This window comes from Lepidochelys kempii, chromosome 11 (assembly GCF_965140285.1).
Source record: "Lepidochelys kempii isolate rLepKem1 chromosome 11, rLepKem1.hap1, whole genome shotgun sequence".
NCBI lineage: Eukaryota > Metazoa > Chordata > Testudines > Cheloniidae > Lepidochelys > Lepidochelys kempii.
In genome coordinates, this window is record NC_136390.1 from 11,696,623 (window position 1) to 11,721,477 (window position 24,855).

At 42.2% G+C, this 24,855-nt stretch overlaps 1 protein-coding gene across 3 annotated transcripts in view; it reads right to left on the bottom strand.

The window, feature by feature from the left end:
- Positions 1 to 24,272, bottom strand: part of MYLK (myosin light chain kinase) — a 324,445-nt gene extending 300,173 nt beyond the window's left edge. For 2 of the 3 annotated variants that reach the window (XM_073305130.1, XM_073305127.2), the window contains exon 1: positions 23,964 to 24,271. The gene's annotated coding sequence lies outside the window, so the exon portion shown is untranslated. Of the gene's footprint in view, positions 1 to 23,963 lie in introns of all 3 variants that reach the window. The other variant, XM_073305128.1, reaches the window with a different exon arrangement.
- Positions 24,273 to 24,855: the final 583 nt, after the last annotated feature.

Genomic DNA, 24,855 nt, shown 5'->3' on the forward strand with positions numbered 1-24,855 from the left:
ATGAGGAGAATTGTCAGGTGTACAAAGGCCTAGTGCCAGCTCAGCTTATCCCTTACTGCGTACAAGCGTCTCATGGGCAGATCTATATGCATGGCTGCTTGGGAGAGTGTCTTTGGGAAGGCCAGGTTCTACACCTATGGGTGTAGGATTAGGTTGAAGCCCAATTTGGGGAGCTTCCTGTTTACGCTTTATCTATTAACAAATTTTATTTCTTGTTACAAACATCCCTCAAGAAAGAGATCTTGCCAACTGCAGCCTTGTTTATTTCCCATCCCTTATTAAGATAATTACATGCAAAGAAATTACTCTGAACAACAAAGATCTAGGTTAAGCCATCAAGACACTGGAGATTCCAACTGAAAACAGATATTTCTGAGGCTCCATTTTGCCCTCAAATTGAGCTGTGCAGTTTCCTCTAAAATTAAAGGTTGTGCTTACATTTCTGAGGGCGGATCTGGGCCCTCTGCCTTTATCCTCATACCACTGAGCTTTCTCCCTTTCTTGCCCACAACTGTAAGAATCAAGTATGGAATGTTAGCCTTAACTTGGATTTCCTGGGTTTAGGTGGATCAAGCCAAAATTCCTTTGTTTTTTCCCCTCCAACAGCTATAGCATTAAGTATGTAATATTCAACACCATCCTTTCTTCTCCCATGGAGGATATTAGCCTCTAACACTACCACAGGATTTTCCCACAGGTCAGGGTGACTGGCTCCATCTAATGATTCAGGCTAGCTCCGCAGTGTAGATATTCATACTCTCTTGTACTCTATAAACTGCTGTGGGTCCTCAAAACACATTTAAATGAGCAAGATGGATTTGGGATAAATTTCCCCTCAAGAGCCTTCTTACTAAAGGGTTCTAGTGTGCCTTTTCCTAGGGATTAGAGGCTCGAGAGTTGCCATTAGTTACTGCAATGAAACAATGGGCCAGCCGTACTTCTGATGCAACTCCACTGAAGTCAATAGAGTTGCACCAGGAATGAAGTTGTTTTATAACCCTGGGAAGAGGATTGATTTGCTCCTTTTCTTCTGACAAATGTTGCTCCTCATTTTGAAAGCATTTTGTCTAGCAAAGAATGCTGCAGAGACAATGGCAATAGTACACACGGGCATGGAGGCGGCATGTCCTGAGAGGGATGGAAGCCTGCAGTTCTTGGTCTAGAAGGGAATGGAAGCATTGACAATATGGTCTCCAAGGAGCGAGGGTTTTCAGAGTGAGAGCTAAGCTGGCTCAGGAAGTAGAGGAATATAGTGCCAGGCCCTTGGATAGAGGTGAGGTATTGCAATAGAAGAAACCACATTTGCTGTAAGAAATCCCAACCTCAGACAACATTATTATTGAGTTCTCTCTAAAAATCACACAAATTTATAGTACTAGCTGGCCAAGAACCACCACAGCCTCAAAGCTTTCTCACAGCAAAGCCTGCTATTAAAGATTCAAGTTGTGACCAAAGCATTTCTTTCTATAACCATCCATCATCTCCCTTGCTGCCACTAAAAGCACACTGCATCAAGAATTAGACAGCACCGTCTTGTGCCTTTTTTAAAGTACGAAGACAATCTTTCAAAGTATGGCATCTCTGAACTGACAGAGGACCCCTTTCCCACACCCTCCTCCTCCAAAGCCCCTAGTCTCCATTGGTTTGTAATATAGTGATTAATGCCAGACTAGACATCAACATTTGATAGAAGCAGAGGAAGCAGCTTTAGGAAGAGAAACAGTTCATTTCGAGGCCAACACCTGTTAGCAGTTCCCTAGAAGGCAGGGGATTTTACATCCTCCCTCTTCAGGGGCCTGTCACCACTGTCCCTTTAGGGATTTAATTAGATCAACCTATTAAAGGAAATGTAACAAGACTCTGTCCCACCACATCCCCTTGAGACATAGTGAGGCATTGCAGCAGCTTTGCCTCAGTTTTCCCTTGGTCTTCTGCGACTTTCCCCAGATGCCAATGCCTTTTGGGATGCTTCAGTGATGTAGACCTCCGGCTAAGGGCTGGTCTACACTTGAAAGGCCTGCAGCAGGGCCGCTGTAGGGCTTCAGTGAAGATGTTACTGATGCCGACAGAGGGCTTGTTCCATTGGTGTAGGTACTGCACCTCCCCAAGAGGCGGAAGCTATGTTGACAGGAGCAGCCCTCCCATCAACTGGACAGGGCACCAGACTTGGTGTCACAGATTCATAGCATTTAAGGCCAGAAGGGACCTTTAGATCATCTAGTCTGACCTCCTTTATATCACAAGCCATTACACTTCACCCAATAATCCCTCTATTGACCCCAATCACTTGGATTTGATTAAAACATAACCCCACGAAAGGCTGGAGGAATAAAAATGTAGTCCCCCAAGGATCTTTCATCACAGTTGTTGCCAGAGGTGCCAACTGAATTAAAATGCCCTGACTGATGGTTCTGTGAAGTACTGTATTAACCACATGGAATGTTCTGAGATTACCACATGCATTTCACGTGCTTAGGGTGAGTTGAACCTTGGAAGACACAGACCCATGCCTGCCGAAAGATGAGTAAATATTATACCTTGGTTTTAAAGAAAAAAAAAAGTGTCCATTAACAATATAGAACTTGTGTTGTTTTACCATATTCCACTTTATAATGTAAAGCTACATAACTGAGTTTACTACAAGGCTACTGTTTTTCTGAAAGGGTGACTCTGACTGGTACTGATTTGCTGAGACAGGCTCCATATATATCTGCCCCCCTCACCACAAAGACTGTCTCATTGCCAATCTGCCTGCCAGGAAGCCAGCTGGAAACAATATCACCACAATGTATAAGCATAACCCAACACATTAACCAGATTGTCATTAGAGGTCAATGATTGCAAGCATCTTTACAGACTGGAAGGGGTTGAGCTGTGGAAAGAACATACAATCAAGATCAACCCCATAAGCCTACTTTACTTTTTAACGACACAGAAAACATCCAGCATCAACATTTTTCTTCCAGCATTTGGGTTTAATTCACCATTTCAGAGAATCACCTAGTGTAACCAGCATTACAGTCCATTTGACAATAAGATCATAACAGACCTATTTACTGCATCCCCTCAGCAAATGTAACTGCTATCACACAAGAGTCGGGGGGGAGAGGGGGCAGGGGGAGAAGAGCTTTGGCTTGACTCTTGAGAGATTCATTTAATCCCTCCAAAGGATATTGAAAATTTGGAGAGGGTGCAAAGAAGTGCCACAAAAATTATTAGAGAGCTGGATGGTGAAGCATCTTACATTTAAGATGGTTTACGAGGTCAGTCTGTGTAGCTTATCAAGAAGATTGAGAGGGGACTTGATTAATGTATAAGCACCTTCGCAGGAAGAAAATACCAGGTACGAAAGGGCTCTTTTAGATGAAAGAGAAGTCAGGACAAGAACCAATGGCTGGAAGTTAAGTCCACACAAATTCAAAATAGAAATAAGGCTTTTAAAAAAAAAAAAAAAAAGGAATTGAGGGTTTGGACCAAACTACCCAGTGAAGTGGTGGATTTCTCGGTATCTTGATGTCTTCAAATCAAGACAGGATGTCTTCTTTCTGGAAGATATTTATTAGTCAAATACTGGTTATTGGAATGAATACAGGGCTGACTTGGGGCCTGTCTATATTACCACTAAAGTTGTGCTGGTTCAACTAAAGATGTGTTTTTAGTTAAACCTGTGCATGCCCCTGTGTGGACAGTCTTAAATTTCTTTAAAAACTACTCATATTGAATTAGCTGACTTCAGTAAGGAATCAACTTAAACTACAGTGATATAAGCCTGCCTTGTATGCAAGTTAAGTCTGTCCACTCAGGGGTTGTATACTGTTTCAACTACATCAGTGTTGTTTTGTGTTTAGACATGGTCTAACTAACTAGGATGTCCTCCCCCACCCCCACGCCATTTTCTCCCCTACATCCTAGAATTCCTGGACAACGAAAAGCACTACAGAAAAAAGATCTAACTATAGTTTCCTTCAGAGAAAACCCAATCCCAACACATTTCTTTGCCTCCCTCCCTCCTTCCCTTGTCCCCAAGGCTATGTTATTATATTCTTTGCTGCTCTCCCAGAAAGGTAGCCATTCTAGCACACGTTCTATTTGCATGTTAAATAGTAACACAGGGCTTTGCTACAGTATTACCATAGCAACCTCCAGGACACACAGCACATTCATACCCATACCTAACTGAACTGAAAAACAGAAGCCAGCTGAAAGCAAAAGTGACTTGCAAAGGCATCCTGTGGTTAGTGGAATAGAATCGGAATGGCAACATATTAACATTAGACACTGACCTTGGCTTACTTGTTACAACAGACAATGCAATACTGAAATTCATAAGGGATCGTCAGCAGGAATTAGTATCTCATACTTAAAAAGGTATATCTCCACACAGAACAAGCTAAAGTTATAGCAAAATGAAACAAAAGACATTCTGCAGTCAAGCAATAATTGAGATTGCTATTGGAGGCACTGTGGTCTAGTGGACAGAGCATGAGATTACCCCTAAGGATGTCTGGGTTCTATTCCTTGCTCTGCCACTGACCTGTTCGGTGATCACAGGCAAGTCACTTCGCCCTGTGCCTCAGTTTCCACATCTGTAAATTAATAAGGATACTGACCTTCATTGAAAAGCACTTTCAAGTCAAAACTTATATAGCACTTTTCATCAGTATAGACACAAGGTGGGTGAAGAATATCTTTTTATTGGAGCAACTTCTGTTGGTGAGACACAAACTGGTCCAATAAATGATATTACCTCACTCACCTTGTGTCTCAAGTATCTTGGGCCCAACATGGCTACACAGCATACAACAATGGAATATAGAAAAGTTATCAGATTTATTACACTGCGATGCTAAAAATATTCCAGTGGGAACTCTACAAAATGATTCAGATTAAAAACAAAAAACTCACCTCTCTCGATTTAGACTAAAGATAATTAGTACATCATCAAGAGCATAAACAACCAAAACAATAGATTAGGCAACTGAAGTCTGACCAGCTGGGCTGTATATATTAGCTATATCCTTTTGCTGTACATCCATACTGACATATGGAAAGTAGAAAAAAGCCCTTTACAGTCTGATCACTTTACAGGCACTTCCTCACTCAAGCAGTCCTGTAGAAGCCAATGAGCATAGTAAGATTTCCAGGATTAGACTACTGGTCTTTATTCAGGAGAATGGAAGCTCTGCATCCTGCCCCAGCCCTACAACTAACGCCTATGTAACCTGGGCATATCGTTTACCTCTCTGTGCCTTAGTTTCCTCATCCACATGATTACAGAGACACCTAGAGAACCTAATCTTTCCATCAGGGCACCTGTGGAAGATCACCCACATGATAGGAAAGCTCAGGATGCCTCCCCTGGCCCATTCCTGGAACACGTGGAAAGGTCTCAGCAAGTTCCTGGATCTACACATGTGAAGGTGATAGACTAGAAGGAGGAGTGCTGAAGCAAAGCAAGGAGGATTCACCTCTTACTGCTGCTTATTATACGAACACAATTGTTCTGCTTTTACACTGTCGTCCCCTCCATCCCCATTTGCTTGTTGTTTCCACCAGTTGCCTCTTCTCATACACTGTCAGATGTGGGATAGCGACCATGCGCATAGAGTACTCAGCACAATGGGGCCCTGATCCCTGACTGGGGCCTCTTGGAGCTACTGCAACATAAAGAGACAAGTGCCACACAATCCTATGAGTAACCTGCACAAGAGGTTGCACAGTCCCTGTAAGAAGCCCTTCCACTTTAAGCTCACTAAATCCTGCCTTAAAGGGACAGCCTCCTCTGAGGGATTCTTCAGCAATCTAAGGAGACCCAGAGCTACTGGGAAGACACAGGGTCTACGGTGAATCCCCAAGAACAGCAAGGATCTTGAGGGGTGGCTCACAGCAGTGGGTGTGAGGCCCCGGTGCTCCTGCAGAGCAGATGGGTTAACCCCACTCACTGATGGAAAAAAGAGTTCAGAAGAAATTCTATGTTGTTTCCCCCTCACGAGTTTCTAATGCAGGAGGGGGATGATTTCCAGTCCCTGCTCCCAAATTCTCTCTAACATACTTCAACTGAAAGTTTATTTTAAAGATATAGTCTCTCACAATTAATGTATTTCAATCAGCTTGGATGATTTCACTTTCATTTTTGCAGTGTACAGCTCCACTTTATTACTAAGCTGTTCAGGCAGTAAAGTATTCTGATGACTCTCAGAAGTCTGTCCCCCAGAGGTCAAACTGAAGGGATCTGTGAAGGTCTAACCACACAGAGAGAACATGTCCAACCGTGACAACCCCATAGTCCAAATGGATTGGCGGCAGGGTTTGAAACCTAGACATTCAGCAATACAGCACAGATCTTTATAGCTTGAGCTAATGAAGGATAGTCCAGTGGGGCTAGGGGACTTGGGTTCTTCCCCACAGGCTTCTGTGTGACTTTTGACAAGTCACTTAGAGACAGATTTACATAAAAATTTAGACATCTAAAAATGCAGATTGCTGTGATTTTCAAAATCACAGTAGACACCAGGTGAGTTAGGCACCTAACCGCCACTGAAGTCATTACCTCACAGGGATGGTGTGAGATACATTAAAGATGTTGAGACACTCACCACTGTAAGTACGAAAGAGAGAAGATATCCAATAACAGAGGGCTTTTAAATCTAACAAAGGCAAAGTAAAATCCAATGGAATTTGAAATCAGCAAAGTTCAAAACAGGAAATAAGATACAATTAAAAATTAAAAGAGAGTAATCAGTCATTCTAAGAGGTTACCAAGAGTTGCGATAGATTCTCCATCGCTTGGAGTCTTTAAATCAAAAGACTGGATTTCTTTCCAATAGTTGTGGTTGAATTAGATCACAAGAAGTTAGGGTGGATACTAGAGTGACCGAGTGAGATTCTATAACCCATGTTTTTCAGGAGGAGATCAGGTGACATGATCATAATAGCTCCTTCTGGCCTTAAAAGGCAAACTGCAGTTCCCTTGGGGTTGAAATACATTTACTGATGGGAGGATGGGGGAGGTATAATCTACACAATATTTTCCATGGCAAATAAACTCACCCCTCACCAGAAATTTGCTGTTTGAAAAAAATACAGGGACTTTTTGTCTGCTGGGCTGCACCCTCATGTCCCAGGAATACTCTTTATTCAATATTGTTTTTATCCTTAGGAATACAGGATATATTTCTACCCAATTCAGCACCTAAAGATATTGAACAATCATCAAGCATTAGCCCTCCCCCATGATAAAAATATAGCAAGGATTTCTCACTGTGTAGCCTGAGGTTTGCTATTATCTTACATCCCGATTTCTGTAATCCTAATTCTCGTTCCCACTTTAGGTCACTTGCTCCTACTGAGGGAGTGCTGTCTAATGGTTATGTCAGGGTTCCTTCTCCACTCTGAACTCTAGGGTACAGATGTGGGGACCCGCATGAAAGACCCCCTAAGTTTATTCTTACCAGCTTAGGTTAAAAACTTTCCCAAGGTACAAACTTTGCCTTGTCCTTGAACAGTATGCTGCCACCACCAAGCATTTTAAACAAAGAAGAGGGAAAGAGACCACTTGGAGACATCTTCCCCCAAAATATCCCCCGAAGCCCTACACCCCCTTTCCTGGGGAAGGCTTGATAATAATCCTCACCAATTTGTACAGGTGAACACAGACCCAAACCACTGGATCTTAAGAACAATGAAAAAATCAATCAGGTTCTTAAAAGAAGAATTTTAATTAAAGAAAAGGTAAAAGAATCACCTCTGTAAAATCAGGATGGAAAATACTTTACAGGGTATTCAGATTCAAAACACAGAGGATCCCCCTCTGGGCAAAACCTTAAAGTTACAGAAAACAGGAATAAACCTCCCTCTTAACACAGGGAAAATTCACATAAAACAAAAGATAAACTAATCCGCCTTGCCTGGCTTACCTATACTGGTTGCAATATTGGAGATTTGGATTAGGATGGGTTGGAGAAGATGGATTTCTGTCTGGCCTCTCTCAGTCCCGAGAGAGAACAACCACGTAAACAAAGAGCACAAACAAAAGTCTCCCCCGCCAAGATTTGAAAGTATCTTGTTCCCTTATTGGTCCTTTGGGTCAGGTGCCAGCCAAGTTAGCTGAGCTTCTTAGTTAGCTGAGCTTCTTCTTCTTTACAGGTAACAGGATGTTGCCTCTGGCCAGGAGGGATTTTATAGTACTGGAAACAAAGGTGGTTACCCTTCCCTTTATATTTATGACAGGTTAGCAAGCAGTAGGCCTGGGGAAAAGGATTCCCCGGTTCCAAGTTCTGTCACTGACTCACCTTTACATTCGATCACTTTACCTCTCTCTGCCTCAGTTTCTTCATCAGCAATTCCTCATTTACATGCTAGGATTGACTCGGACAGGCAATATCACCAGCCTCGCTGAGATACTGTTATTAATTATGTTTATTACCATAGTGCCTAAGGACCAATTGAAAATGGTGCCCCATTGTTCTAGGCACTGTACAAATACAGATTACCTGAAAGTCCTGGGGCGAAAGAGCTTGCAACTCAATAGACAAGGTGAAACGGATATGCACAATACCTTTATTTTCTGGTATTCCAATGTGGTAAATATGGTTTTTCCAGCACCACAAAATGGATGCTTATTACTACCAGAGTAAGTCTTCCCATTCCCCTCAACAGCTTGTTCAAGATGCTGAGCTACAGAATCACAAAGAGTTCATGAACATGAAAAGCTGCCAAAAGCGTTAGAGAAAGTTTACAAACACTGATCTGAACCCTGCTAATATCAGTTCTAAGACATCAAAATAGTCTGGAAAACAAGACTAGGAACAGAAAGTGATCAAGGAGCAGAGCAATGCCAGCCAAGTAATGTTTCCAGCAAAGTTTACAAAATGCAAGGCTAGTAAAAAAAAAACAACTAGTAGCAACTGGTAATTTTACACTATTGGAGAAGTTAGGTTACTTGGTTAGTGCACTGTTGTTGGTTAACACTAACTGGAATTGGCTAAGCAACATCATCTGTTTAAACTTATTTCATTTAGCAGATCACTTGGACCACAATTCATTTTGAATGTCTTCACCCAACATAAGTTCATCTTCCCTATGTGTCTGTCTCGGACAAATACTTCTATAAGGCTTCTGCTTAACACTGGTTTCCCGTTTGATATAAGCATATTTCTTTATGGAGGAAGGATGGTCTTGTGGTTACTGCACAGGAATGTTTATCAGGAACACCAGGGTTCTCTATTTGTAGCTGTGTCCAGAGACTTCTTGTGTAACCATAGGGAAACCACTTTCTGGCTGTTTCCACTTCTGTAAAATATGAATAAACAAAGCTCACCTGCTTCTCAGAATGTTATAGCACTAATTAATTAATTTGTAAAGTCTTAAGAGGTCCTCCAATGGAACTACCACATAAATGCAAAATATGTATTATATACTGTGTGTGAGAGTATATATCGGTGTTTCTGATTGCATGATACATTTTTACTGCATGGCAGTCAGTCATTGATTAGTACTGTAATACTGTGTAGCAGCCATTGGTTTATATGGTTAAGAACTAATGCTATTCAAGGAAACTCATAGTCTTGCACATAGAGAGGGGAGGCGGGCGAGTATGTGCAAGATTATGGGTTTCCTTGAATAGCATTACACAGAGATTGTTCTTAACCATATGAATCAATGGCTCCCACACAGTATTACAGTACTAATCAATGACTGCCATGCAGTTAAAATGTATGATACTATTAGAAATACTCCTTTGATCTTTACCTGCTTTCCTGTGGAAAGGACAGTCTACTCATCATATTAGCAAAAGAAGCAATTTTCCAATGCAGCAGCAATCCAGACTACTACTAAATATAGACTAAAAATCAAACAAACACTGAAAGAGATTGGTGATCTAGATTGCAGTACCAGGTGAACCAGGCCACAGTACCAGATGCTACAGGTCACAATCTATTTCTCTGTTAGGCTCAATATTGCATGAACTCTTCATGATGCCAAGCTTTTACCAAAATCCTTCAAGGTTGGCAGGGGGTCAACCTGCCAACCAATCTAAAGTTTGCCACATGATTTACCACAGGAGTATGCAGATTAACGTTATTGCACAGACAGAGTAATTTCCCACTCTGGCCATTGTCTCAGAGAGACTCTAATGATAACTGGGCATATCCACCCATTTTCAAAAACATGGGTTGGGTTGGGTTGGGTCCCCGCCCCCCGCACACACACACACACGCAGCCTCTGCGTTCAATTTTTGTTTAACCCATTTTATTATAGACTAAGAAAATGGGCAAGTTTATGGAAGGCCAACGTGGCGGGGGGTGGGGGGCCGCAAAGAAAGGAAATACAACAGCTTAGACTAAACTAAATTATAGTTATTTGGAGAGAGGAAAAACCACTGAATGATTCCATATTGGTGGAAGAGCTTCAATTCCTTTTTTTTTTAAAGGAATAAACTACAGACATCAATAAAGACATCCAGAAATCCTATCATTATAGGAAAACAGGATTTTTCAGTCCACTCAATCATCTCGAACCACTTCATTCTGGTCAAACGTAGCTGAAACTGTCTTAGAGGACAGCAAGTTACATACCTCATCAAAAATCAGCAAAGTTGTATTTCCGGTCTTGTGGGATAAAACAGAACCTGGCAGGAAAAGATAGCATATAAAAGCTCCATTTATAAGGAGCTCCTCTTTAAGACTATGAAATCTTTGTCCTGGCTTATGTTTAGCTTCATAGTAACTTAACAAACTTCCTTCCAGGGCTCCAGAAGTTATTTTTGCCTCTTGGTTTGTTGTAAAACTTTCTCTGTATCATAGACAGAGCAAAAAACAAGAAGTGTTTGACAAAGATCCCTAATCCATCAGCTATTAAAATCTGTATCTCCACAAACTTTATACACTTTAGTGTTTCCCATGTAATAAAACTAAATAAACCAACACGCAAAAAGCACTGAAAAGCTACATCATTAGTTTTGTTTGTCACAGAACAGTTTATGACAAGAACGGATATGTCCTTGACAGTTTACTAGCTTTATGAGAAAAAAAAATACATATGCTATATTAGTTCTGTTTCCTCAAACATCATCAATGACTACACCTCCACTGTTATGCTAAATAGCTTCCCATTAGGAGCACTATAGCATGATTATGTATAGGAACCTTGAGAATTCTAATTTCAGGAAGTGCTTGATATGAGAGAGGTAAAGCCTGAAAATTGCACTCTCTTTGCTCTCTCTCTTTTTATGTTGAACGTTCAACATTCCCAGCCTTTTCTACTTTCCAATTCTTTGTGTTCTAGATTCTCTAGATGATTAGCTGAATTAAGTAGCCTGTGGATACTGGGAAACATTATGGTCCAACAGATAGGGTACGGGTCTGGGTGTCAGGAGATCTTCCAGCTCTGCAGTTACTAATCTGCTGTGTGATCTTGGACAAGCCATTTTACTTCTGTATGACTTAGTTTCCACATCTATAAAATGGGAATACGTGACACTAATCCTCCTTTGTAAGGTGCTTTCAGAAGAAAAGCACAGTATCAGTGGCGCTCAACCTTTCCAGACTACTGTACCCCTTTCAGGAGTCTGATTTGTCTTGTGTACCCCCAAGTTTCACCTCACACTTAAAAACTACAAGTGTCACAGCACACTATTACTGAAAACTTGCTTACGTTCTCATTTTTATCATATAATTATAAAATAAACCAACTGGAATATAAATATTGTATTTACATTTCAGTGTATAGTATATACAGCAGTATAAATAAGTCATTGTCTGTATGAAATTTTAGTTTGGACTGATTTTGATAGTGCTTTTTATGTAGCCTGTTGTAAAACTGGGAAATATCTAGATGAGTCAATGCACCCCATGGAAGACCTCTGGTACCCCCGGGGTACGCATATCCCTGGTTGAGAACCACTGCACTATACAATATAAGAGCTTGGTAACAGTATTATTCTAAACAGGGCCATTGGCCTCCCTTAAATCCAGCCAGGTGTCACTATATAATGCCTGCATCTGTAATTCACTCCATGCATCTGAAGAAGTGGTTTTTTACCCACGAAAGTTTATGCCCAAATAAATCTGTTAGTCTTTAAGGTGCCACCGGACTCCTTGTTTTTGTGGATACAGAGTAACATGGCTACCCCGATACCAGATACAACAAGATATTCATCATATTTCACGGATCATTATGACAATGAGCAATAATAGTGATGTAACGGACTGAATTTAGGGGTGATCAAGGACCATTGTACATAGACTTCCTCAATAGTAATATTTGCTGGGTCAGTTTCTGTGTGATGTGCTTAGTTCATTCTAGAGTAGCCTAATCCTGAAACCTACCTTCAGCTTTGCCTAAGGCACTACTCAGGTAAATCTCCCAATGACGCCAGTGAGAGTTTTGCCTAAGCAGGTCATAGGACTGAGGCAAAATTGAATGAGGACTTCTGAATTTGGCCTAACATCAAGACAGACGATACCAAAAAAAAAAGACACCGTCCTGCTCATTCTTCTCAATTGTCCCCCATTATGATGGACTCCCTTCATCCCACACAAACCTGGTATCGGCCCATCTTTATTAATGTAAATCATACAAGAAACAGCGAATCATGATCCCGACAGCTTGCCAGAAGCCTGAGGGACAGAATTAACTGGCATGGCTCTCAACCAGGGTCTAGATTACACAGTTAAGGCACAGCCCTGAGTAGGGTTTCTGTGGATTTTAACCACCTTTCCTCTTCCTTACACAGATTATGTTATTCCGGAATGAACGACAATTGGGATAGATGGGGAGGGCTTATTTTAATTGCCCTTTTTTTTTTTAATAGTATAACAAGTAACTGAAAACCAGCAGTCAATGAGCATTCTGAATCCTGTGGCACATCAACTATATCAGCAAGTATGGCATAGTAATTCTGAAAGCACCGTCGGCCCTCAGAACCAGCCAAACCCCATGCACTCAAAAGGCACTTCTTGGCTGAAGAATTAATATCGCACAAGTGCAAATAAATATTTGGCAAGCAAACATATTTAATACAATTACAGAAGAGGTGACAGGGTCAAAACAACTGCTCGTGCAAGAACAGCAGTTTGCTTGCTGGCCTTATCTCTAGAGCTTTGAAAGAACAGACACAGTGCAATGAAATTTAGCAATATTGGGGTCATTATACAAAAACACGTGGCAGCAAACTGAAGGGGAAAGGGATTCAGTAAGAGAGTACTCTGAATGTGCAGTGTAATACTAAGCACTTAACTGCATTTGGCAAGAGATGCATCTCATTGCTTTCATTCAGAAGACAACTTGATGCTTGAAATTATAAACCATAAATTTGGGGAAGGGGGCAGGATGGATAAAAATCAATGATTTTTAAAAAAATTAATCAAATGTTTTCAATAAAATGCTTTTTGAGGAAAAAACCTGTCTAAACATAGTTTTAATTAAGATACATTGTAGCTCAAAGATATCTCATCATGGAATAGGGATTATAAAGTCTAATTCTATAGTATGAGACAATATATTCATGTAATATTTAAGAAAAGTTTTGAAAATGAGTGCCAATAGTTCATGGATTAGGGACCCAATCTTATGGGGTTCCACAGGCTTCTGTATAGATTATTTCTATCTACCCAATGGGACTCAGTGCTCAGTCTAGAAGATACCATCAGAGAGGTCTAGTTTTGCAGTTCTCAAACTGTGGTTGTGTCTCCCCAGAGGTAACAATGCTTGTTAACAGCAAAAAGTTTTAAAATAAATAAATATATAGAGGTGAGACATAACAGACCTCAACCCTATTGTCCCTCTGCAATTTTGTGAACAGAGTCAACCCCTTACCTCTCTCTAAAAGTGCAAAGTTTCAGAAAGTTCACTGAATAGAAGATTGTTGTGGGCGGAATAGATCTGGACAAGGAGAAGAAGTCTGGAGATAAATGTGAGAAGGGAGGGACAGGCAGTAGAAACAAAAGCGAAACTGTTTGAGCAGCATATTCCAGAAGTCTTGAGGTCTTTCCGAGTGTAGCCTTCATTGATTTGAGATTCTACCATACCATTCTCTCACTAAAAGGGATAACCTAGAATGGCAGCAATCCGTAAAAGAGACCCAGTCTGGGAATATTTTAACGATGTTCCTCTACCTGTGAGTAAGACAGGCATGCGTGCAAAATGCAAAACAGCGTAACAAAGAAATGCAAGGCCTGATTGCCCGGATGAAACAACATCATGAGAAGTGTTCCTTCTCAAGAGGAAGCTGCGTTGAAGATGATGAAAGGAGCATGTCTGAACATGCAGGATCTTCAGGTTGGTAAACTTTTTTATTTCATACTTCTTTCTTAAGGACTGCCTGTCTTCCTTCTGGACTATTCTTGAATTCTCAGGTTTGAGCAAAAAATATAGTTGTTACTCTATGGTACTATCATTTTAGATGCAGTTGTGATAAAAAATAAGTAGCTGAAACAGGCAGATCTTCCTTTTACAATTTCATCTTAAAAGCAGTACTGAGTGTCAGTGAATGCCATGAGTAATACTAAATGAGCACTATGGTAATAAAATAAGTCAATGCTGTTATTTAATTATTGTTTAGGAGAATCCATCCTCAAACATACAGGATTCTGAAGACTATCCACCTTCAAGATCACCATCATTTTCTATAGTTTCAAAGGTTTCAGAGTAGCAGCCGTGTTAGTCTGTATCTGCAAAAAGAAAAGGAGTACTTGTGGCACCTTAGAGACGAACAAGTTATCTGCCAATGATAGTGTTTCTGTCACATAGCCACAGTATATTACCTGTAGCAATAAGAAATAAAATCTCCATCACCCAGAAACAACCGTAGATAAGAACCGGCAGATTACAAAAATAGGTAATTGATTAAAAAAAATTGCCCGGTTTATGCAACAAACTCTCCTTTCCGTATGATTGAGAACCCATACTTCGTTAACATGTTTTAGTCATTAAGACCAGGATACAGTCCACTCAACAGAGCAGATGTCGCATGCAAATTGCTGGATAAAGTGTATGAGAGAGAAATCGAGCAGGGTGCAAAAAGTCTAGAGGGCAAAGCTGTTAACCTGAGTCTTGATGGGTGGAGTAATGTCCACAATGATCCTGTTGTATGTGCTTGTGTGACAACAGAAGAAGGGAATGCCTTCCTTTCAGAAACAACTGATACATCAGGAAATGTACACACAGCAGAAAGCTTACAAGAAATAGCAGTAAAACCATAACATACTGAAAAAATTTTCAAATGTCTAGTATTCAGCTTGATCACAGACAATGCTGCAAATGTATCCAAAATGAGAAGAAATTATTTTGAAGAGAATGGAGAGTCCCAAGGTAATAACATACGGTTGTAGTGCTCATTTGATGCACCTCCTAGCCAAAGACTTCAGTGTTCCAGAAATAAAGGCTAATGTTGTTGAAATTGCAAAATACTTCTGTAACAACCACTTTGCAGCAGCTGCTCTGAAAAAAGTGGGAGGAGCCAAGCTAAGACTCTCACAAGACATGAGATGGAACGCAGTAGTGGACTGTTTTGAGCACTATATCAAGAACTGGCCTAATCTGATGACAGTTTGTGAACAAAATCATGGAAAAAACAAAAAAAAAAGAAGAGATGGCACTGTCACAGCCAAAGTTCTCAACACTGGGCCTAAGAGAAATGTTGAACACATGCGGAGTACCCTGGAGCCTATTTCTGTTGCCTTGAACAAAATGCAGGGAAATAGCTGTTTTATTGCTGATGCTGTTGAAATTTGGAAGGAACTGAGTGAGATCTTATAAAGAGAAATATGCAATGACAGATTTAAATTACAAGCATTAAAAAAAAACAAATGGGACAAGCACTATCTCCAGCTCATTTTCGTGCAAATATCCTCAGTACTTGGTACCAGGGTCAAACCTTAACTGCTGAAGAAGAGGAGCTGGTGATGTCATGGACATCCAGCAAATCATCCCTCCATAATGCCAACCGTAATAAACTTCAGAACTAAGGATAAACCATTCAAGAAATATATGTTTGCTGATGATGTTTTAAGAAAGTCACACCAGTGAACTGGTGGATGTCACTTAAGCACTTGGATTCAGACACTGTTGAAGTGATAATCTCACTTTTAACACCAGTAGCTTCTTCTGCCGGTGTCGAAAGAATATTTTTTCCTTTGGACTAATTCATTCCAAATTGAGAACTTGTTTGGGACCTGAAAAAGCAGAAAAGCTTGTTTTTCCTTTTCCAGATTATGAACAAACAGCAAAATGAAGGTGAAGACGACTGAGTTAGCTGCAGAAGCCAATATTTTAAGTTTCTCATGTTGACCTGGCTGACATAGTCAATTTAATTTTTGTTGTTTTATTTGAACTATTTTAGTTAAAAACAATTTTAACAAAAACAAACCTGATTTTAAAAAACTTGAATGTTTAACTAAAATATTATATGTTTGCTGTTGAAGAAAAAAAATCTAGAATATATAATGTTGTTGTTTTAGTTAAATAAAACAATGTAAATGTCTGTCTGGTGATGGTCTCCTCCTAATACAGCATGGCAAGAAAATCCTCCAAATATTAATGATTAACTTGTTGAATTGGAGATAGTTCACCTCCCAATGACTTCATAAATATTTGCTTCAATTACCTTTGGTAAATGAAATAACCAAACAATCATTCATTTTCTGATATGGCTGTAAAACTAATCTGAAAAGTTTTCAAAATAAATCACTTTAAAATTGTATGGTGTGTACCTTCTAAAAATGAAACCTACATCTATCTCTGAGTTGTGAAGAATATACATTAAGGTTATAACAACCAACAAGAATGCACTTTTATGTAGAAATCCATGACCGAATTGAGTCTTCCTGACTAGTGATTTAAATCAAATCCACCCTGGAAAAGGGGGGGGGGAGAAGATTGCAGCCTCCAGCTTATATTTCCTGAACTATTAAAGCATAACCAATACCATCATATGAGGAGTCTGATCCTCTGTGTGCTTATTCTGAAGAATTCCCATGGAAGCCAGTGACAGCTTGCTTTTAAGGCCAAAGTTCCCTCAGTTTGGGTGTCTAAGCACATTCACCTTAATCCACATTTAGGTACCTGTGATTTTCAGAGTTGCCGAGTACGCCTAATTCCCATTTAAGTCAGCATTTCAGAAACTCAAGCAACTGCTACGGAGGTGTCTAAATACAGATGCAGGTGCCAATCTGTAGGCATTCGAGTTTCAAAATTATGGCCCAAATGTCTATTTCTTTTTCTTGATTCTATTCACAATGAAGCACTGACCAGACACCTTTCAAGATGTTTATCCCTAAAACACTGTTCCCTCAGATGGAAGATTCTCTGATACATGAGGGGTTCAGATGTAAATAATGCACAAAGCCGCTTTAATTAAATAAGCAGTTTGAAGGAGAAGCTTCTGTAGACCCTCTTAAAACCTTAAATCCTGTGAGCTGGATGAACAAAAGGCAGATTAGGCTCACATTTTAAATTCCAGTAAACCGGAAAAGACTCAGTTAATAAATCGCTGAGAGAAAGTTTCTCACTGAATCTCCCCCTCTACAGAAGTGCAAGCTAAATTTATTCCAAAATTTAATTTTCAGGGTTGCAGCTGTGTCTCCCATTGACTTCTAATCTCTGAGAATCAGGCCCTCAATTGTTAATTAAGGGCTTGATTCTACTCTCACTTACATCCATGCAACTCCATCACTGTGAGAGAGAGAGAGAGAAACAGCAGTCCCTGAGAATCTCGAGAGGCAGAAACAGTTGATAAATAATTATGAACACACAAAACTTAGCCAAGATTTCCACTAATTTAAATGGGAGTTTGCCTGCATCAGAACTGCTGGATTTAGCTCATTAAAAGACTGTCTCACTTGGTACCTTATGCCTGTTTTATGAACAAAGGGCTTGGCTACACTTGCAAGTTAGAGCATTAAAGCAGCCCCGGATGCCCTAACTCACGACGCATCCACACTGGCAAGGCACGTAGAGTGCCCGGACTCCACGGCTAGAGCGCTCCTGGTAATCCACTTCAGCGAGTGGAATAACGCTTGATGCGCCCCCAGTGGAGCGCCAGAGCGCCACTGTGGATGCCCTGGTCTGTTAATGCACTTTGATCGGCCTCCAGAAGTGTCCCACAATGCCTGTTCTAGCCATTCTGGTCATCACTTTGAACTCTACTGACCTGCCCTCAGGTGACCAACCGTCAGATCTGCCCTTTAAATTCTCTGGCAATTTTGAAAATCCCCTTCCTGTTTGCTCAGCCAGGTGTGGAGTGCTCTCAGTGAATCTTTCCAGGTGACCAGGCCTCCACGTGCCAGGTGATCCCCAATATGGAGCAATGGCGAGGTGCTGGACCTCACACAGTCCCATGAAAATGGCTTTTCTCATCCGAAAGTTCTGCAGCCACTGCTCATCATCCCAGACTTGCATGACGATGTGATCCCACCACTCAGTGCTTGCTTGTTTCCCAAGCCCAAAAGCAGCGTTCCACAGTGGTGAGCATGTTCGTGAATGCCACAAGCAGTCTCGTGTCATATGCGTTACTCACATCAATATCATTGTCAGAGTCCTCACTGTCAGTTTGGATCTTAAGGAGTAACTCGACTGCCACACGTGACGTGCTGGCGAGACTCATCAGCATATTCCTCAGCAGTTCGGGCTCCATTCCCGCAGACCGAAAGGGAAGACAGAGCGCGCAGTACGAAAAACGTTGAAAGAGGGCGCCAAATGTGGACGGAAGCACAGGTATTGCTGGGATCTGAACCGATGCACCATGGGGTGTTGGGACAGGACCCAGAATGCCCCCCACCTCCCGCCCCCTTCCAACAAGGCACAGCGCCAGAATGGGAAGAGGGGCTCTGTGGGATAGCTGCCCATAATGCACCGCTCCCAATGCCGCTGCAAGTGCTGCAAATGTGGCCACGCCAGTGCGCTTGCAGCTGTCAGCGTGGACACACTGCAGCGCTTTCCCTACTGCGCTCTCCGAAGGCTGGTTTAACTCACAGTGCTCTACATCTGCAAGTGTAGCCATGCCTAAAGTTATCAATCAGCCTTTCAAGTTTGCAATCAGAAATTAATGTTCAGCAACTCATTAATCAGCCGAGTAACATCATCTTTATTCTCATCTTTGATATGGGTTCACAGTTAGTATTTTATTCTATTTGGGGAGGCATTTATATGCAGATATTATTATAGACAGACTATGTACTGTAGTCCACAGTCCCACCCATGATTGCAGAGTCCAGGCCAAGATTTAAGAAGACCCCATAGTGTGACCGCAGGCTGCACACTACAGGATGTGTTTAATTTGTCTGAGAGCTAGGGTATCAAAAGGACCTGAGGCCAGTCTACACTAAAAAATTAAGTCAACCCAGCTATGTTGCTCAGCAATGTGAACATTTCACACCCCTAAGCAATGTAGTTAAGCCAACCTACCCCACAGTGTAGACAGCTGTAGGTTGATGGAAGAATTCTTCTGTCAACCTAATTACCACCTCTCCAAGGTGGATTAACGACAGTGATGCGAGAACTCTTCTGCTGCTGTAGTAAGAGGCTACCCTGAAGCACTAAAGTGGTGCAGAGTTTAAGTGTAGGCATAGCCTAAATTCAGTGGCCTTGGCCTATACATTCACTACAGATTACTCCGGTCTCTTTTCTTCTATGAGACATGCCATGTTGGCCCCAGGATATTAACAAGACAAGGTGAGTGAGGTAATATCTTTTATTGGACCAACTTTTGTTGGTGAGAGAAACGGCTTTTCAAGCTTACACAGCGCTCTTCTTCAGATCCACTGTGTAAGCTCAAAAGCTCACCTCTCTCACCATCAGAAGTTGGTCCAATAAAAGATATTACCTCACCCACCTTGTCTCTGTTCTCTACTGTGAGACACCCTAAGGCTCAAACCAAATCCCTGAATCTGAACAACAGCTAACAGCTCCTTGTGGAGCAGAGAGGGGCTCAGAATACAAATGTTGGCTCCAATCTCTCTAATGAGCTGAGCCCAAAACTCTGCATATACCCATCTATAGATATTTATTGTATAGCCTGCATCATCATAGCTCCAAGTGCTTGTTGATGCCATCACTCCCAGCTTGAGTGCTTTGGAACTCTCTCCAAATACTCAACCCTATTTGCATCTGCAATTAGTTTTAGGAGGGTTCTGAAAGTCATTTGTAACTTGATGTATAATCTCTCTAGCACTGCACATTTAGCCTGCATGTCTTGGTTAGGGCTCTCGGTTGGCCTTAAGGGTAAAATCTCTGACCAAAGGAAATCCTATAGTTCTTGCTAAGAAAAACAAACCACCACCACCCAAACCTCCTCCCAAAACAGGGCCAGAACCAATAAAGAGTCTATCCTAAGCAAATGGTACACAGTCACATGTTAAGGAATTTTTTCACCTTCAGCATTACACAGGCTAGTCAGAGGAATCTCACAAGACCATTCCCCGCATTTTCTCTTGCATCATATAGTGGGGCAAAGTACACTTAGGGGGAGACACATCAAATGCTTGTAACAGTAGAGTATCAAGTTGCAAACTTCCTTGGTAGCAGACCCTTCGAGATTTCCCTACAAGACCCATAAAGATTAGGGTAAGGACATTAACCGGAGTGAGCCTCTCACATTTACATAATATCCTAGCTGTGATGTGCCTTAAACCATGTTCTAGTTGCACTGAAAGCAGTAAGCACTATTACAGTAAGCCACACTAGCACCGTGTGTATCACATCCCCATGTAGCAAACAGCCTACTACTGGTACTAGCTAATGGAGTTACTCCTATAGCTCAAGTGATAGAGGGTTGAGCTATGAGCTATAAGGTTCATACTCCATTGAGGCAGAAGTTCATTATGGAAAGGTTATACTGAGTATTCTACAGTAAAACTTAAATGCAGATAATAACTAATGCTCTAAAAGTTCTCCCTGTATAGAGATAAGGAGGAAACAGTAAGCATAATATTGGGGTGGATCAAACTGAATATTACAGAAAAATGCCAGGTGACAGAATTACTAGTAAATAAACAATAGCTTAAGAGAAAAATATCCTCCCAATTCACAAGACACTCCTAGACTCCACCAGTTATTTGTAAGTTTCCTAGCTGTGGGAGGGGAAAAGATCTCAACCCTGCAAACCAAAGTATGTTTAGCAAATACAGTAATAATCCAACCAGTGAGGAAAACCAGAGGAGGAAAATGTATCTGAAGGCTGGGAATTTATTGAACATTTAGGTGCAAAGTCTACCCCTATCTCCAGGGTCAGAGGGGTCCCAATGGTGGGACCAGCATGGTTCCACCACCAAGGGGCAGAGGGCAAATTTTGGGGGAAAACCACTGCAGAAGGAGTATACCTCCTTGCAGGTCACTTAGCTCAGCTCAGCAGGGGCTCCTTGCTTAGAAGAATTTAGGGACAGGGTAAAGGGGAACCCAATTCAGCATTTATCCTCCAGCCATTTCCCCTGTAGAGGGCATACTCAAGGCTCCGGAGCAACTCTGCCACCACTCTTCAGCCTTGGAAGGAGTATTTCTCCTTATGCATCTCCCTGCACCCAGCCAGAATACTTGGTCTGGGGACCTGATTTGCACTTTACAAACAAGGAACAGATAGTTTAGAGGGAGAATACACCTATCTTTGCATCAGGGATCTCCAGACTCTGCTAGTCAATTTCATGCCGTTCCATTCCCATTTCCATCCAGGAAGTGATGCCAAGCTAATGGCCAGATGTGCACAGACAGGAGGTGCGAGGATTAAGTGGAAAAGAATTTCCAAATGTGCTACTCTATGGCATGAAGTTAGAGTGCTGAGAAGTAATTTCACCCCCCAGCAAGCTAATAATTTTAAGTATCCCACTCCCTCCCCCCACTATTTATGCATTATATCTGAAGGAGGTCAATAGAATTTAACCCTGGTTGAGGCTCTCAGGGCTTTGTGCAACACAATAAAAATTACATTAACAGTCCACAATATTACAATAAAAAAATTTCTTAAAAATTCAAAGTATACATTGGAAGAAACATTTCTATGTATCTGAATGCACACACTTTATATTTTAAAGACCCAAAAGATGTTTGAGTGAAAGTAGCTGCAGTGGTAATTACAACCCAACCCTCTGAAATCTGCTCTAGACAAGTCTTTGCCACTAGCAAACAGAAGACATTTGTTTTTTTTTTAATTAATCATTGATGAGAGGATATGCTGTACTACCTGTTTTTCAAAATAATGAATTCCTGGTAATCTGGGCTCAGTCGTGCAGTCCTTTTTCATGCAGAACTTCATGGGAAGCCCTAAAGCTTTTGATAAGAAAAACAAAGCCAAACCAAAAAACCCTCCTCAAAAAATATAGGGCCAGAACCAATAAAGAGCCAGGTGTTAGTTTCTGAGATCTATCCTGAGCAAATGATACACAACTCCTATGAGAGTTTTGCAAGAGAAAGGACTTCAGAGATCACACCATTGCTGGAGAGATCTTAATAATTTTGTAGGAAACCAAGACTTCGATCTTCCAAGGGCTTAAGTACATGCTTCTCTACTTATGCAAGAAGTCCCTGTTGACTTCAGCAGGACTACTCAAGTATCCAGTTCTTGTGCATCAGTGTGTCTGCATCAGGGCCTGCTGAAGCATGAACTGTATTTTTCTAACACTCCCACTTAGTACTAGGGTACATCCTGCGACAGATCCCAGATGGGGTAAATCACCCTTGCTCCACTGACTTCAATGCATTTTTTATTTCAACAGAGCTAAGGTGTGTTACACCAGATGAGGATTTGCCCCTGTGGTTGTCTTCCTCCCTCCCCCACACTTGGCACAAGAGCCTTCTTCCCTGCAGCTCCTGCCATCCGGAACACCTTTCTTCCTCAGCATCTCCAGTCTCAGCGAAACACATCTCTTTATTCCCCCGCCTCAGTGCGCCACTTAAACAGCACAATGGCAGATTGAGAAAGAAATCAGCCCCAGGCAGCCTTTTGAAATACACTTAGTATGAAAGAAGCTATTCACAAAATCCACTGTGGCTCTAGGAGTATGTGCTACTTTGTATGAAGGATGACGATATAAAAATAAATAGCACTGCAGTGTGTGTTAGCCAAGGAGGAGCTCTGACCTTCGCTCAGCAAATTAGTTGCAAAGTCCCTGTCCACAAAATCCCAAGCGATGCAAAACAGCTTCAAGAAAAGGAGTACTTGTGGCACCTTAGAGACTAACCAATTTATTTGAGCATGAGCTTTCGTGAGCTACAGCTCACTTCATCGGATGCTGTAGCTCACAAAAGCTTATGCTCAAATAAATTGGTTAGTCTCTAAGGTGCCACAAGTCCTCCTTTTCTTTTTTGCGGATACAGACTAACACGGCTGCTACCCTGAAAACAGCTTCAGGCTCTGCAATATCGCTTCCTGTTGTCTGTCCCCCTCACTGTCACCTCGCGACTCGCTTCCAAACGGCCCCTCGCACAGAGCTAGGGAGGGGAGGGCTGGGAAAAGGAAAGTTTTCATACTCCCCCCCCCCCCCCCGCTCTAAATCCAGCCCGTGCATTTCACACAGGCTGGTTTCGAGCCCGCTCCCACAAACCCTTTATAAATCCCTGGGCAAGCTGGTTTGCATGGGCAGGGAAATCAAGCCATGCAGTACCACGCATTCAGATGCGAGAGCTTTCAACGCAGCTCCGAGCTCAGAGCGAGCTCGGGCCGGATCTCAGGCAGGGCTTGCTAGCGGCTGAAAGCACACCCACTTAGCCGGAGAGCTGGGCTCCGCCGCGTGCGCCCATGCTGCTGCTGAAGCGGGCCCTGTTTGCAGAAGTAATGTCCAATAAGGCCGAGTCTGCAGGCAGAGGAGCATTACCCCCGGCGGAATTGCTCAGACACAACCCGCTCCCTGGCTCGCCGCCGGCGCCGGGCAATTTACAATGTCTCTCCACAGCCAGCAATAGGAACGGGTGGCTCCGGAAGGAGCAGCGGCGAGAGCCGGGGGAATGAATGAGCGAAGAGGTCGTTGTTACTCACTGCGATCTGCCGCGGCTGCTCTAGGAAGCCTCCCGGGGGACAGAGGGCGAGAGACTCGGAGGGAACTTTAGCCAGTTCCCTTCCTCCTCCTGCAGAATTCCTCAATTGCACCATCCAAGTGGGGGGTTTTAAGCTCCCCTGCTCCTCAGAACAGCAAGAAACATGGGGCCAGTTAATGCCTCAGCGTTAGCGGGAGCCTTATTAGGAAATGTGTGCATGGGTCTGGGCTGGGGAAGGCGGGTTTTGTGCACGCGCTGGGAAAGTTTCAGAGACAGGCTGCTGCACTTTTGACAACAAACGTTGGTGACCTACAAGGGGGGGAGAAGGGAAGCTGTGTGTGTGCAGTGGAGACGAATGCAGCTGCCTGACCTGAGAGCGCTCCGTGCCCAGAGCGCACACCTCCTCCGCAGCTCAGAGATCCCTACAGCAGGCAGCCCGCCGCGCTGTCCCAGGGATCAAAGAATCAGGCAGTACACAGAAAAGAAACGGATTGGAGAGATCCCAGGGAAAGGAGTCTTACTCCCAAAAGCAGATAGCACACAGAGATCAAAGGAGACACGTCTACAGAGATAAATGGCTAGATTGATTCATGGGGAAGGTCTCATTCCCGCTGTCTTGTCCCTTGTGAGTGTAAAACCACTATCAAATCAAGCTCCCTCCCTCACACCTGTGACAGTGTTATTACACCCTCTTGGCACAGGTGTGACAACACAAGGTACAAAGCAGTGGAAAAAACTTGGAAAGGCTGCTTCTCCAATTCTGTTGTTTATGAGAGAGAAGAATTTTGTGTAAGGTTTAAATTTATAGACATGATGTTTTGGTTTTAATAAACCATTTACAGTTCAAAGTCAGTTACACTAAGTTTTAAACTGATATTAGCGGAGGCACAATA